The sequence below is a fragment of the Callithrix jacchus genome, chromosome 15 (genome assembly GCF_049354715.1).
Source record: "Callithrix jacchus isolate 240 chromosome 15, calJac240_pri, whole genome shotgun sequence".
NCBI classification, from domain to species: Eukaryota; Metazoa; Chordata; class Mammalia; order Primates; family Cebidae; genus Callithrix; species Callithrix jacchus.
Window position 1 is genome coordinate 56,720,533 of NC_133516.1, and position 13,492 is coordinate 56,734,024.

The 13,492-nt window shown below is 36.9% G+C and overlaps 1 long non-coding RNA gene across 7 annotated transcripts in view; it reads left to right on the plus strand.

Annotated features, from left to right (window-relative positions):
* Positions 1–13,492, plus strand: part of LOC144579437 (uncharacterized) — a 329,449-nt gene that overhangs the window by 160,599 nt on the left and 155,358 nt on the right. For 3 of the 7 annotated variants that reach the window (XR_013526923.1, XR_013526925.1, XR_013526927.1), the window contains exon 7: positions 5,160–5,559. The exons of 2 other annotated variants lie outside the window; for them this stretch is intronic. This is a non-coding gene — a long non-coding RNA (uncharacterized LOC144579437). Of the gene's footprint in view, positions 1–1,954; positions 2,034–5,159; positions 5,560–13,492 lie in introns of those variants that run through there. 2 more of the 7 variants (XR_013526924.1, XR_013526929.1) reach the window with 1 other exon arrangement.

The following is a 13,492-nucleotide window of genomic DNA, read 5'->3' on the forward strand; positions in this document are numbered from 1 at the left end:
TGAAAAAATATTGGCTGCTCTTTTCTTTTCTTTTTTCTTTCTCTCTCTTTCTTCTTTCTTTCTTTTTCTTGCTTGCTTGTCTTTTCTTTCTTTTTCTGAGACAGAGTTTCCCTCCGTTGCCAAGGCTAAATAGAGTGCAGTGGCACAATCTTGGCTCACCATAAGCTCCACCTCCCGGGTTCAAGCAACTCTCCTGCCTCAGCCTCCAGAGTAACTGGGATGACACGCACACACTACCATGCCTGGCTAATTTTGTATTTTTAGTAGAGACAGGTTTCTCCATGGTGTTCAGGCTGGTCTCAAACTCCTGACCTCAAGTGATCCTCCTCTGCCGGCCTAGTGGGCAGATCCCAAAGTGCTGGGATTACAGGCATGAGCCACCATGCCTGGCCAGTTGGATGCTGTTTTCAGTTGCCCCTCCTTCTCCCTGGTTTCATGAGTTTTTAAATGGGTTTTGTGCCATGGGCCTCTTTGGCAATCTGGAGAAACCTATGGGTCACTTCTCAGAAGAGTGTTTCTAAATGCGTAAAATAAAATGCCTAGGTTTCTAAGAGAAACCAATTACATTGAAATACGGTCCAAAACCTTGTGGATAAGAACCCCTGCCCTAGTTCTTGGGCCTTATTATGCAAATCATGCTAGAGGGAAAATCAGAATAGGGAATTTAAATTGTGTCAAGAGAAATTCCTACAAGGGATAAAAGTAAAAAGAAATACAGTAAAGGAAATGGAAAAGGAAAGACCCCTCGGGATGAAGTGCATTTTGATGGTCTGTAGAAAAGGAGAACATGAAGAGATGCTTGAGGGAAAGCAGGAGGGGGTAAAATAAATCACAGAATGAAAGGAATAACAGAAGTAAGTTTTAAACTATGTACCCTTTGATGTTCTTTGAGAGACACAACTAGAAATTGGAATTACTTTCTTATTGTTACTGGAGTCTGTTTGTTTGAAGGTTGGGTCACATGAGACTCAGAAATTTATTGTGGTTACACATGCCTTCTTGAACTTACTCCTGTTGTTTTGACAGTCTTAAAGCCTCTCTACACTCTTCTGAAAATTTAGGACCCATCTTCATCTTCCATGAGCATCTTAAATTCCACCTCTTCTGTGATACTTTTTCTAGTGCCATTTTCTTCTTTAACAACCAGCCAATTGTCTCAGAAATTTCTTTCTTGCTTTACATTGTAGTTATTTTTCTTAATTTCCCTCACTTGGTTATTCCCACTACCTAGTATATTATGATAAATGAATGAATGAATGAGTGCATTTAATAATGCATGATGGATACATGGCAAAGTTTCTGCCTACATTTGTAATGGGGTGCTTGCAAAATGATAAAATGTGTTGATATCTACCACAGAAATGAACAGAGGAAGTTTTAGTTACCATATGCCACACTAAACTCTTCATATATAATTGTCTGTCACCATCAAAGCCACCCTGAAGAAGACATTTTCTTAATTCCACATCAATAATAAAGAAACTAAGATTCCACAAAGTACTAATAAGTGGACATTTGGATTTAAATATATTTTTCTAATTTGAAAACCTATATATTTTCTAGTATATCAACAAGCTCCCTCCCTTTTGGAAAAAAAGTGGACAATCTTTCATTGTGATTTTACTAGAATTCTTATTGATAATTGCTCTTAATAAGATACATTAATATTTTAATACATTGAAAAAGTCTCAAAACAAATCACATAATCATCTCATGCTCTCTGTAAAAACCATTCATATCTACTGTAATGTGCTATATTTCAGTAAAGCTTCAGAAAAGCAATCTGTTACCTTGGACGAGTCTAATAGATTATCCAATTGGATCTCATTTAATCATGATTTTAAATTTAAGTTTTGCATCATCATCATAAAAAGAATGTTAAGTTATCTGGCAGAATCATAACATCGAAAGTATATTTTCTTAATCAATTACTGTTATTAATGATTTGTGACAGCCAGAAGATTTTGAAAATAAAGACCAAAATAAGCACTCCTCTGATTATGACAGCTGCACTATCACAGCAAATTTGCAAGGTCTGTATCATGTGCCTTGTTTAGGGAAAGACATTAAATGAAGGTTCAGAGATGTTAGGTAAGCCAGTCAAGGAAACAGAGCTAGAAAGTGCTAGAATAAAATTTTGAATATATGACTTATTTATTACTGAAAAAGAATTTTAGTTTTTCTCAAGTAACTTTGTCATTTAAATAGTCAATAAATTACTAATATCTGTCTTCAGGTATCTAGGTGTAAAATCCTACCCATTGGCTGGGCGTGGTGGCTCAAGCCTGTAATCCCAGCACTTTGGGAGGCCGAGGCGGGTGGATCACGAGGTCAAGAGATCGAGACTATCTTGGTCAACATGGTGAAACCCCGTCTCTACTAAAAGTACAAAAAAATTAGCTGGGCATGGTGGTGCGTGCCTGTAATCCCAGCTACTCAGGAGGCTGAGGCAGGAGAATTGCCTGAACCCAGGAGGTGGAGGTTGCCGTGAGCCGAGATCGCGCCATTGCACTCCAGCCTGGGTAACAAGAGCGAAACTCCGTCTCAAAAAAAAAAAAAAAATCCTACCCATTACTGAAACACATGATATTTGAAACTATTTGTATTTGTATAGGTGGTTAGAGTGAGGGAGGAGTAAAGAAATAAAAGTGTGACATGATGATTTTATAGTATTACAATTATTTTGGTAAAGAATTTAATTTCACAATAAATCTGTCTAAATAGTTTTAATTCGTTTATATAAATATATTAAGCCTTATTACAACAAAAATAATACATTCATAATGCAAACTAATTTTCCATTTCCATATAAACTTGCTAAATGGGTAATGTGCAAATAGAAAAAAAAATTCAGTAATCTCACTTGCTTCTGGATTTCTGAAATGGTATTTTTCTTGATATTCCAATTGAAGTATAAAATAAATACTTAATTTTTTACAATAGTGCAGTAAGCATCAATAATAATTTTGAAAAATAATTTCTGAGTATTCATTTTTAAATTTATAATGAATAACATGTGCATAATCTAGCTGAAATGACAAGTTATAAATTCTTTATTGATATTTTTGTTAAATCACACATGACTATTAAACACGTCCTATGTGCTAAGCATTAGTTTAGGAAATGAAACTTATAAAACATCCCTGCTTAAGCTTGTCTTAAATTAAAATATTTATTATCCCTAATTAATTATTAATTTTTAAGAGCACATTTTTGTCTATATATTTTACCTGGATTTTGGATTTATTAATACAGTTGATTTTCAATTAATGATATAAAAAGATAAGAATCACAATATTTTTAGAAATTTACTTTGTTTCCTGGTCCTGAAAAATTAGTGTTCTGGATAGGAAAATGGTGTTTTAAAACTCCAAGATTTCTTTCAATATGAAAACCAAACTGCAATTTGTGGTAATAGGTAGCAGTCAACATGAGATTATCTAGACTTTCATTTGTGGCCAAAGTTAGAGAATCATAATAAACTTGGGAAAAACTAATGAAATATACCCTGGTGAAATTAAAGTAATATTTCAGTTTATGAGAGGATTATATTTGTAAGACTCTCTAATTAATTTGAAAAAAAGTAATAGATATTTCTACTTATCAAATCAAAGTAAATGAGACCAAAGTAAACAGTAAATTTGTTGTACATTTAATCCTAGAAAAAAATAAGAAATCTTAATGCAAGTCTCACAATCATATCCTAATTCACAAGGAAAAGACCACTCTTAACCTCCAATCCAAATTTACAGGCACATTAGAACAGGGGATCACTAAAGGTAAGAATAATATGAAAGAATTCTAAAAAGAAGGGAAGGTCTCTCTTATCCCAATAGTAATGAGCTTAGTGCTCAGCAGACTCAGAATAAAGTCAGGTCTAGAAGATTGATCTAACAACACAGAATATTATTAGCTTCTTCTAAAACCCACATAATTACCCTAAAATTACCCAGTCATTTGCAATGTTAACTCTTCCATGGCTGAAACTGGAGCAATTTGAGCAACCAATTTAATAATTATAGTATAGTATTATAGCCCAAAGACTAAAATGACTATTCTCCAACCCATACTGATAAAAATAAATGATTAATTGAATAAGTGAATAAAAGGGGCAGAAGTCAGAATTTTTTTGTTTAGAAGAATTTTAATTAGTAAATATAGAAGGAATGTAAGAAGCAGAATATTACTATTAGATCACTGCTATAGATTGGATATCTGACACTCCAAGTCTCATGTTGAAATCTGATCTCTAACATTGAAAGTGGGGCCTAATAGGAGGTGTTTGGATCATGGAGGCAGGTCTTTCATGAATGGCATAATGTCCTTATGATGACGAGCAAGTTCTCACTCTGTTTGTTGCTCCTAGAACTGGTTCTTAAAAAGAGCCTGGCACCTCCTTCCCTTCTCCCTCTTGGTTCTCTCTTCCCCTGTAATCACACACCAGCTCCTCTTTGAGTTCAGCTATGAGTAAAGGCAGCCTGAGGCTTTCATCAGATGCACAATCTTCCAGCAAGTACAATTGTGAGCCAGATAAACCCTTTTTTTTTTATAAATTACCCAGCCTCAGATATTCCTCTATAGCAATACTAACATATTAAGATGATCACAATAGTAATAATTGCTGCAAGCAAAGTCTGTCAGTAAATATGAAATTGCTGGGCAAAACCTCAAGGAGGATCAGGATAATTTGTGGCCGGAACATATTATACTCAATATATCACTGTGATGATTTTAACATATGTCCACAAATTCTTTGAAACTCTTCCCTCCAGGAAGTGTAACGATACTTTCTCAGACATGAACTGAGGAAGTTGTAGTTATCATATGCCACACTAAACTCTTCATATAGGACTTACTTCTAAAAAGAATATGGAAAGGGAAAAATGGTAACTTTATGGTTTAAAACCTTGGTGGAAACCATCTTAATGAAGCAATCCAGCTTAACATTAGTGATAATCAGGAATATTGATATAATGTTCCCTCTGCTATAATGCCATTACATGGTGTATCATGGTACTCTTTCTAAAAGTTACAGACCTTCAGCTTAATTATGCGAAAGTTCCAGAGAAACACAAATTGAGGGATATTCTACAAAATATTTAAGCAGTATATTCATATTTAAATTTATTTTTTTGCTCACTCTTAATAAAAATTTTCAGAGAGAACTGAAAAAGGAGATTCGCCTGCACATGATCAGAACCTGAAGAGGAGGGCTGGACAAGCACAGTGGGACATTTGGAAAGAGTAATTCAAGGAAATATTAAACAAAAGAAGACATGAAGTGGAAAACTCATTACATCGTGGGAAAAAAATGACACAGAAGAATCAAAATAGAGATAATTTAATACCCTTACAGAGAAAGGACCATTTAATCATCCTGGCAAAATGATTGGGTTATTTCCAATGAAATTACATTAATCCATCTGGGGCAGCTCAGTTTAAGCTCTCATCTTTCCTTCCTTTACTAGAATGCCTACTTTGTAGGATGTGAGGAAGGCATATAGCATTTCCTGTATTAATAAATAATAGCTCCTCTTCTGCTAAGTGGAAAATTCAAAAGTGTTTGGAAGTAATTTCTTCTTTTTTTTTTTTTTACTTTTAATTCTGGAATATATGTGTAGAATGTACAGGCTTGTTGCATAAGTATACATGTGCTCTGCTGGTTTGCTGCATGTATCAACCCATCATCTAGGTTTTAAGCCCCACGTGCATTAGGTATTTCTCCTAATGCTCTCCCTCCTCTTCTCCAAAGGCCCTGGTGTGTGATGTTTCCCTCCCTGTGTCCATGTGTTCTCACTGTTCAATTCCCAATTATGAGTGAGAAAATGTGGTGTTTCGTTTTCTCTTTCTTTATTAATTTGCTGAGAATAAGGGCTTCCAGATTCATCCGTGTCCCTGCAAAGGACATGAATTCATTCATTTTTATGGGCTAGTATTCCATGTTGTATATGTGCCACATTTTCTATATTTTCTTTATCCAGTCAGTCTATCATTGATGGGCATTTGTGTTGCTTCCAAGTCTTTGCTATTGTAAGTAGCACTGCAATAAGCATATGTGTGCATGTACTTTTATAGTAGAATGATTTAAAATACTTTGGGTATATAACTAGTAATGGGATTTCTGGGTCACATAGTATTTCTGGTTTTACATCCTTGAGGGATTGTCATACTGTCTTCCACAACTGTTGAACTCATTTACACTCCCACCAATGGTGTAAAAGCATTCCTATTTCTCCACATCCTCACCAGTATCTATTGTTTCCTGACTTTTTAATGATCACCATTCTAACTGGCATGAGATGGTATCTCACTATGGTTTTGATTTGTATTTTTCTAATGACCAGTGATGATGAGTTTTATTTTCATGTTTGTTGGCTGCAAAAATGTCTTACTTTGAGGAGTGTCTGTTCATATCCTTTGCCCACTTTTGATGGGGATGTCTTTTTTTTCTTGTAAATTTGATTAAGTTCCTTGTAGATTCTGGATATTAGACCTTTGTCAGATGGGTAGATTGCAAAAGTTTTCTCCCATTCTGTAGACTGCCTGTTCACTCTGATGATAGTTACTTTTGCTGTGTAGAAGCACTTTAGTTTAATCAGATCCCATTTGTCAATTCTGGCTTTTGTTGTAATTGCTTTTGGTGTTTTAGTCATGAAGTCTTTGCCCATGCCTATGTCCTGAATGGTACTGCCTAGGTTTTCTTCTAGGATTTTTGTGGTTTTAGTTTTTACATTTAAGTCTTTAATGCATCTTGAGTTAATTTTTGTATAAGTTGTAAGGAAGGGTTTCAATTTCAGTTTTCCTCATATGGCTGGCCAGTTTTCCCAGCACCATTCATTAAATAGGGAATGATTTCCCCATTGCTTGTCTTTGTCAGGTTTGTGGAAGATCAGATGGTTATAGATATGTGGTGTTATTTATGAGGCCTCTGTTCTGTTCCATTAGTCTATATACCTCTTCTGGCACTAGTACCATGCTGTTTTGGTTACTGTAGCCTTGTAGTAGAGTTTTAAGTCAGGTACCATGATGCTTCCAGCTTTGTTCTCTTTGTTTATTATTCTCTTGGCTATATGGGTTCTTTTTTAGTTCCACATGTAATTTAAAGTAGTTTTCCTAATTCTGTGAAAAAATTCAATTGTAGTTTGATGGGAATAGCATTGAATCTATAAATTACTTTGGGCAGTATAGCCATTTTCACAATATTGATTCTTCCATGAATCAATTCCATGAGCATGGAATATTTTTCCATTTGTTTGTGTCCTCTCTTATTTCTTTGAGCAGTGGTTTATAGTTTTCCTTGAAGAGGTCCTTCACATCTCTTGTAATTGTATTCCTAGGTATTATTCTCTTTGTAGTAGTTGTGAATGGAATTTCATTCATGATTTGACTGTTTGTCTATTACTGATGTACAGGAATTCTTGTAATTTTTGCACAAATATTTTGTATCCTGAGGCTTTGCTATGTGATGCTGAAAATAATATATATTTGTTGACTTGGAGTGGAGAGCTCTGTAGATGTCTATTAGGTCTGCTTGGTCCAGAGCTGAGTTCAAGTCCTGAATATCCTTGTTAATTTTCTGTCTCATTGATCTGTTTAATATTGACAATGGGATGTTAAACTCTCCAACTATTATTGTGTGGGATTCTCCATCTCTTTGTAGGTCTCTAAAACTTGCTTTATGAATCCGGGTGCTCCTGTATTGGGTGCATATATATTTAGGATAGTTAGCTTCTTATTGCATTGATCCCTTTATCATTATGTAATGCCCTTCTGTTTTATCTCTGTTAGTTTAAAGTCTCTTTTATCAGAGACTAGGATTGGCCCCTTCTGCTTTTTTCTTTCCATTCTATTTGCTTGGTAATTATTCCTCCATCCCTTTTTATTGAGCCTACGAGTATCTTTGCACATAGATGGATCTCCTGAATACAGCACACTGATGGGTCTTGATGCTTTCATCCAATTTTCCAGTCTGTGTCTTTTAATTGGGGCATTTAGCCCATTTACATTTAAGGTTAATATTGCCAAGTGTGAATTTAATCCTGTCATCATGGTGCTAGCTGGTTATTTTTCATCTTAGCTGAGCAGGTTCTTCATAGTGTTGTTGGTCTTTATACTCTGGTGTATTTTTGCAGTGACTGGTACTGGTTTTCCTTTTCTACATTTAATACTTCCTTCAGGATCTATTGTAAGGCAGACCTGGTGGTGACAAAATCCCTCAGCATTTGCTTGCCTACAAAGGATTTTTTTCCTCCTTCACTTATGAAGCTTAGTTTGGCTGGATATGAAATTCTGGTTTGAAAATTTGTTTCTTAAGAATCTTGAATATTGGCCCCCAATCTCTTTTGGCTTTTGGGGTTTTTGCAAAAAAAAAATCTGCTGTTAGTCTGATGGACTTCACTTTGTAGGTAAACTGACCTTTCTCTCTGGCTGCCCTTAAGTTTTTTTCCTTTATCTTAATCTTAGAGAATCTGATGAGTATGTGCCTTGGGGTTGCTCTTCTCGAGGAGCATCTTGGTATTTCCTAAATTTGAATGTTGGCCTGTCTTGCTAAGTTGGAGAAGTTCTTCTGGATAATATCCTGAAGAGTGTTTTCCACCTTGGTTCTATTCTCCCTGTCACTTTCAGATACACCAATCAATCATAGATTTGGTCTTTTCACATAGTCCCATATTTCCTTGAGGCTTTGTTCTTACCTTTTCATTCTTTTTTTTTCCTCCAATTTTGTCTTCATACCTTATTTCAATAAGTTGGTCTTCAATCTCTGATATCCTTTCTTTTGCTTGATCAATTCAGCTGTTGATACTTGTACATGCTTGATGAAGTTATTGTGTTGTGTTTTTCAGCTCCATTGGGTCATTTATGTTCCTCTCTAAACTGGTAATTCCATTTAGCAGTTCCTGTGACCTTTTATTAAGGTTCTTAGTTTTCTTGCATTGAATTAGAATATGCTCCTTTAACCAGGATTTTGTTATTGCCCACTTTCTGAAGCCTACTTTAGTCAGTTTGTCAAACTCATTCTCTGTTAAGTTTTGTGCCTCTGCTGGAGAGTAGTTGTGATCATTTGGAGGAGAAGAGGCATTCTGGTTTTTTGAATTTTCAGCATTCTTGCACTGTTTTTTCCTCATCTGTGTGGAGTTTTCTTCCTTTGATCTTTGAGGCCGATAACCATTACATTGGATTTTTGTGTAGAGGTCCTTTTTTTGATGTTGATATTATTGCTTTCTGTTTATTAATTTTTCTTCTAGCAGTCAGCCCACTCTTCTGCAGGTCTTCTGGAGTTTGCTGGAGGTCCTCTCTAGACCCTGTTTGCCTAGGTATCAATAACTGAGGCTGTAGAACAGCAAAGATTGCTGACTGCTCAGGAAGCTTGCCAGCCAGAGCTCTCCTGCATGAGGTGTCTGTTGACCCCTGATGGGAGGTGTCTCCCAGTCAGGAGGCATGAGGGTCAGGAACCCATTTGAAGAGGCAATCTGTCCCTTAGCAGAGTTCCAGTGCTGTACTGGGAGATCTGTGACTCCCTTCAGAGCCACCAGGCATGAATGTTTAAGTCAACTGAGGCTGTGTCCACAGCCACCCCTTCCCCCTGGTGCTCTGTCCCAGGGACGTGGGAGTTTTACCTATAAGCCCCTGACTGGGGCTGCTGTCTTTCAGAGATGCCCTGCCCAGTGAGGAAGAATATAGAAAGGTCATCAGAGAGATGTAAATCAAAACCACATTGAGATACCATCTCACGCCAGTTAGAATGGCGATCATTAAAAAATCTGGAGACAACAGATGCTGGAGAGGATTTGGAGAAATAGGAACACTTTTACACTGTTGGTGGGAGTGTAAATTAGTTCAACCATTGTGGAAGACAGTGTGGCGATTCCTCAAGGCCTTAGAAATAGAAATTCCATTTGACCCAGCAATCCCATTACTGGGTATATATCCAAAGGACTATAAATTGTTCTACTATAAGGACACATGCACAGGAATGTTCATTGCAGCACTGTTTACAATAGCAAAGACCTGAAATCAACCCAAATGCCCATTGATGATAGACTGGATTGGGAAAATGTGGCACATATACACCATGGAATATTATGCAGCAATCAGAAATGATGAGTTTGTGTCGTTTGTAGGGACATGGATGAATCTGGAGAACATCATTCTCAGCAAACTGACACAGAACAGAAAATGAAATACCGCATATTCTCACTCATAGGCAGGTGATGAAAAATGAGAACACATGGACACAGGGAGGGGAGTACTAAACACTGGGGTCTATTGGGGGGAAAAGGGGAGGGCCAGCGGGAGGGGGAGCTGGGGAGGGATAGCCTGGGGAGAAATGCCAAATGTGGGTGAAGGGGAGAAAGGAAGCAAAACACACTGCCATGTGTGTACCTATGCAACTGTCTTGCATGTTCTGCACATGTACCCCAAAACCTAAAATGCAATAAAAAATTAAAAAAAAAAAAAAAAAGAAAGGCAGTCTAGCCACAGCCACTTTGCCGTGCTGTGGTAAGTTCCACCCAGTTCGAACTTCCCCACCTCCTTATCACTGTCAGAGGAAAACCGCCTACTCAAGCTTCAGTAATGGCCAATGCCCTTCCCCCCCCACCAAGCTCCATTGTTCCAGGTCAACTTCCAACTGCTGTGCTGGCAGCGAGAATTTCAAGCCAGTGGTTCTTAGCTTGTTGGGCTCTGTGGGAGTGGGACCCACTGAGTGAGAACACTTGGCTCCCTAGCTTCAGTCCCCTTTCCAGGGTAATAAATGGTTCTGTCTTCCTGGGGTTGTAGGTGCCACTGATGTATGAAAGAAAACAAACTAAATAAACAAAAACTCTTGCAGCTAGCTCAGTGTCTGCCCAAACAGCCACCCAGTTTTATACTTGAAACCCAAGGCCTTGGTGGTGTTGACACAGAAGGGAATCTTCTGGTCTGCGGATTGCAAAAACCATAGGAAAAGTGTAGTATGTGGGCCGGATAGCACAGTCCCTCAATGGCTTTCCTTGGTTCAGGGAGGCAGGGCCCTGGCTGGTTCCTTGCACTTCCCGGGTGAGGCCATAACCCCCCTTGCTTCTGCTTGCCCTCTGTGGGCTGGACCCAATGTCTAACCAGTCTCAGTGAGATAATCTGGGTACCTCAGCTGGAAATGCAGACGTCTTTCACCTCCTGCGTTGGTCTCGCTGGGAGCTGCAAGCCAGAGGTGTTCCTCTTTGGCCATCTTGCCAGCTCTTCCCTAAAATCTAGTTTTAAGCAGTATTTTTAAAGTGTCAAATTAATTTTAAAAAAAAATTGGAAAGACTGTTACACACTGGAGGAGACCAAGGGGATGTAGTGACTAATTGCAACACCAGAGCCTGGACTGGCTCCTGGAACAGAAAAAAATTTTTTTTTTAAATGTTGATAGAAAAACTAGGATGGTGCAAATAAAATCTGTAGTTTTGCGAATAGAATTGTGCCAATATTAACGTGTTCATTTTGATGAATGTAACAGGGTAGCAGATGACCGTGACATTGGGGGATGCCATATGAAAGGTATAGGGGATCTCTCCATGCTATCTTTGCATCATTTCTATAAGTTTAATATTACTTCAAAATATAGCATTTAAGAGTTAGTTTAGAAACCACTAAATTGTTTTTTCTTTCTTTTATTTTTTTGAGACAAGGTTTAACTCTGTCATTCAGGCTGGAGTGCAGTAACAGGATCTCAGCTTACTGCGGCCTTGAACTCCCACGCTCGAACAATCCTCCCACCTCAGCCTCCCAAGCATCTGGACTACAGACACACACCACAACACTCTGCTAATTTTTCTAGTTTTTTGTAGAGATGGGGTCTTGCTGTGTTGCCCAGGCTGGTCTCCAACTCCTGGCCTCAAGTGATCACCCCGCCTCACCCTGTCATAGTGCTGGGATTATAGGCATGAACAGTGCACCTGGCAGATGTTTATTTTTAAATAAATGAGAACAAATGAGTAATATAATGGTAAAAATAGACTAGGCTATAACATTAAGAAGGAGATGAGCTTTAGCTCTTCGCTGAATAGATGTGACCTAGACTCTCTTTGGTTTAGGATCAATGGTAGCATTCTATGTAACTATTTTCAGGTGAAATATTAACGTTTTATATGTTTTATATAGACAGTTATGAACAGACATAAAACATGCCCACACTATATAGTGTGTTTTTAAAAATAACCCCAAAACTTATAAATATGTGTATGTGTCAACAACAGACTTCACAGAAATCTAATTCTTATAAAATGCATTATTAAAATTATAAAAAAATTCTAACAGATATGAAGTTTAGTACTTCAAAGCTGATGACTTTCGTTTGCATATATAAAGATGTAGCAGACTATTAAATTATCTGACAAATTTTAATTATTTTTCATATCATTTTAGCTGTAAGGATACTTTCATTGTATTCTCATTGTGTGACTGTAGAACCTCTTTCTATGAACTCTCACATTTTTTTTCTTTCCTTGAAATACAATTCCAGCAAAATTATTTTCTGTTTACTTCCCCAGTCCCATCATATTCAAGGTCCTTCCTCTCTGGAGTCTTTTCTTATTTTTGTGACCGTCACTGTTTGTTGAACTTCTGTATCCCATACTTTCCCCTCTTCATGGGTGCATTAATGGTATAAGACATAAGTACTGTCACTATGTCGTACCTGTTTTTTCCCCAAAGCACCTAGTACAGTGCTGAACTGAAGCAATGACTTAATGAAAAATTGTTTAATTAAACTTAATGCTTGTACAAGGGTAATCCATTTTCTGACTCTGCATGACAACACAGAACTCACTGGTTATCAGGGACTATGCCTATTGCTGAACATTTATTCCAGAAAAAAATATTAAAGACTCAAGTTAAAAGAATTATGCCAGATTAATACTCAACCCTATATGACATATCAGGAGATACTTGAGCCAAGTGCAGTATAGTGACTTTTGCTGTACTTTCCATTTTTCAAATAAGATTCAGAAAGAAGCATTATAGACAAACAACATTCTTTCCTTCTTTGCAGAACCAAATATCAGTCTACATAAATAAATAAACAGTAAATAAATAACAAACATCTCACTGGTTGCAAGGCCATTACATTCAGAATCTTTTCTTTTAAAAATCCTTTCTCTTACCAGTGAAAAATCTCCCAAGACAGTAAATTTTCAGAAAGCAAAATTGACAAAAAGGTTTTAAGTTGAAAGTTGAAATGAATGGAATTTTTTGGACTGTGGAAACAGAAGGTGGGAATGGAAGCTGTTACAAGGTAACTGGAATTTGGCTGCCTAAGAGACAATAAAATACAGGCTGCCCTTTTCAAATATTTATACTTCTTTTAGATAGAAAAATACTACAGAGGTATGCAGAATAAAGAAGGAAAACAAAGATGTTCTTATATAATTCATGTGGGATTTTAGCTCATGCAGAATTTTTTGAAACTCATTTGCAATTCAGAAGTCTCTGACTCATTGACTTCATTAATTTGTAAAAGAATTAATTTAGC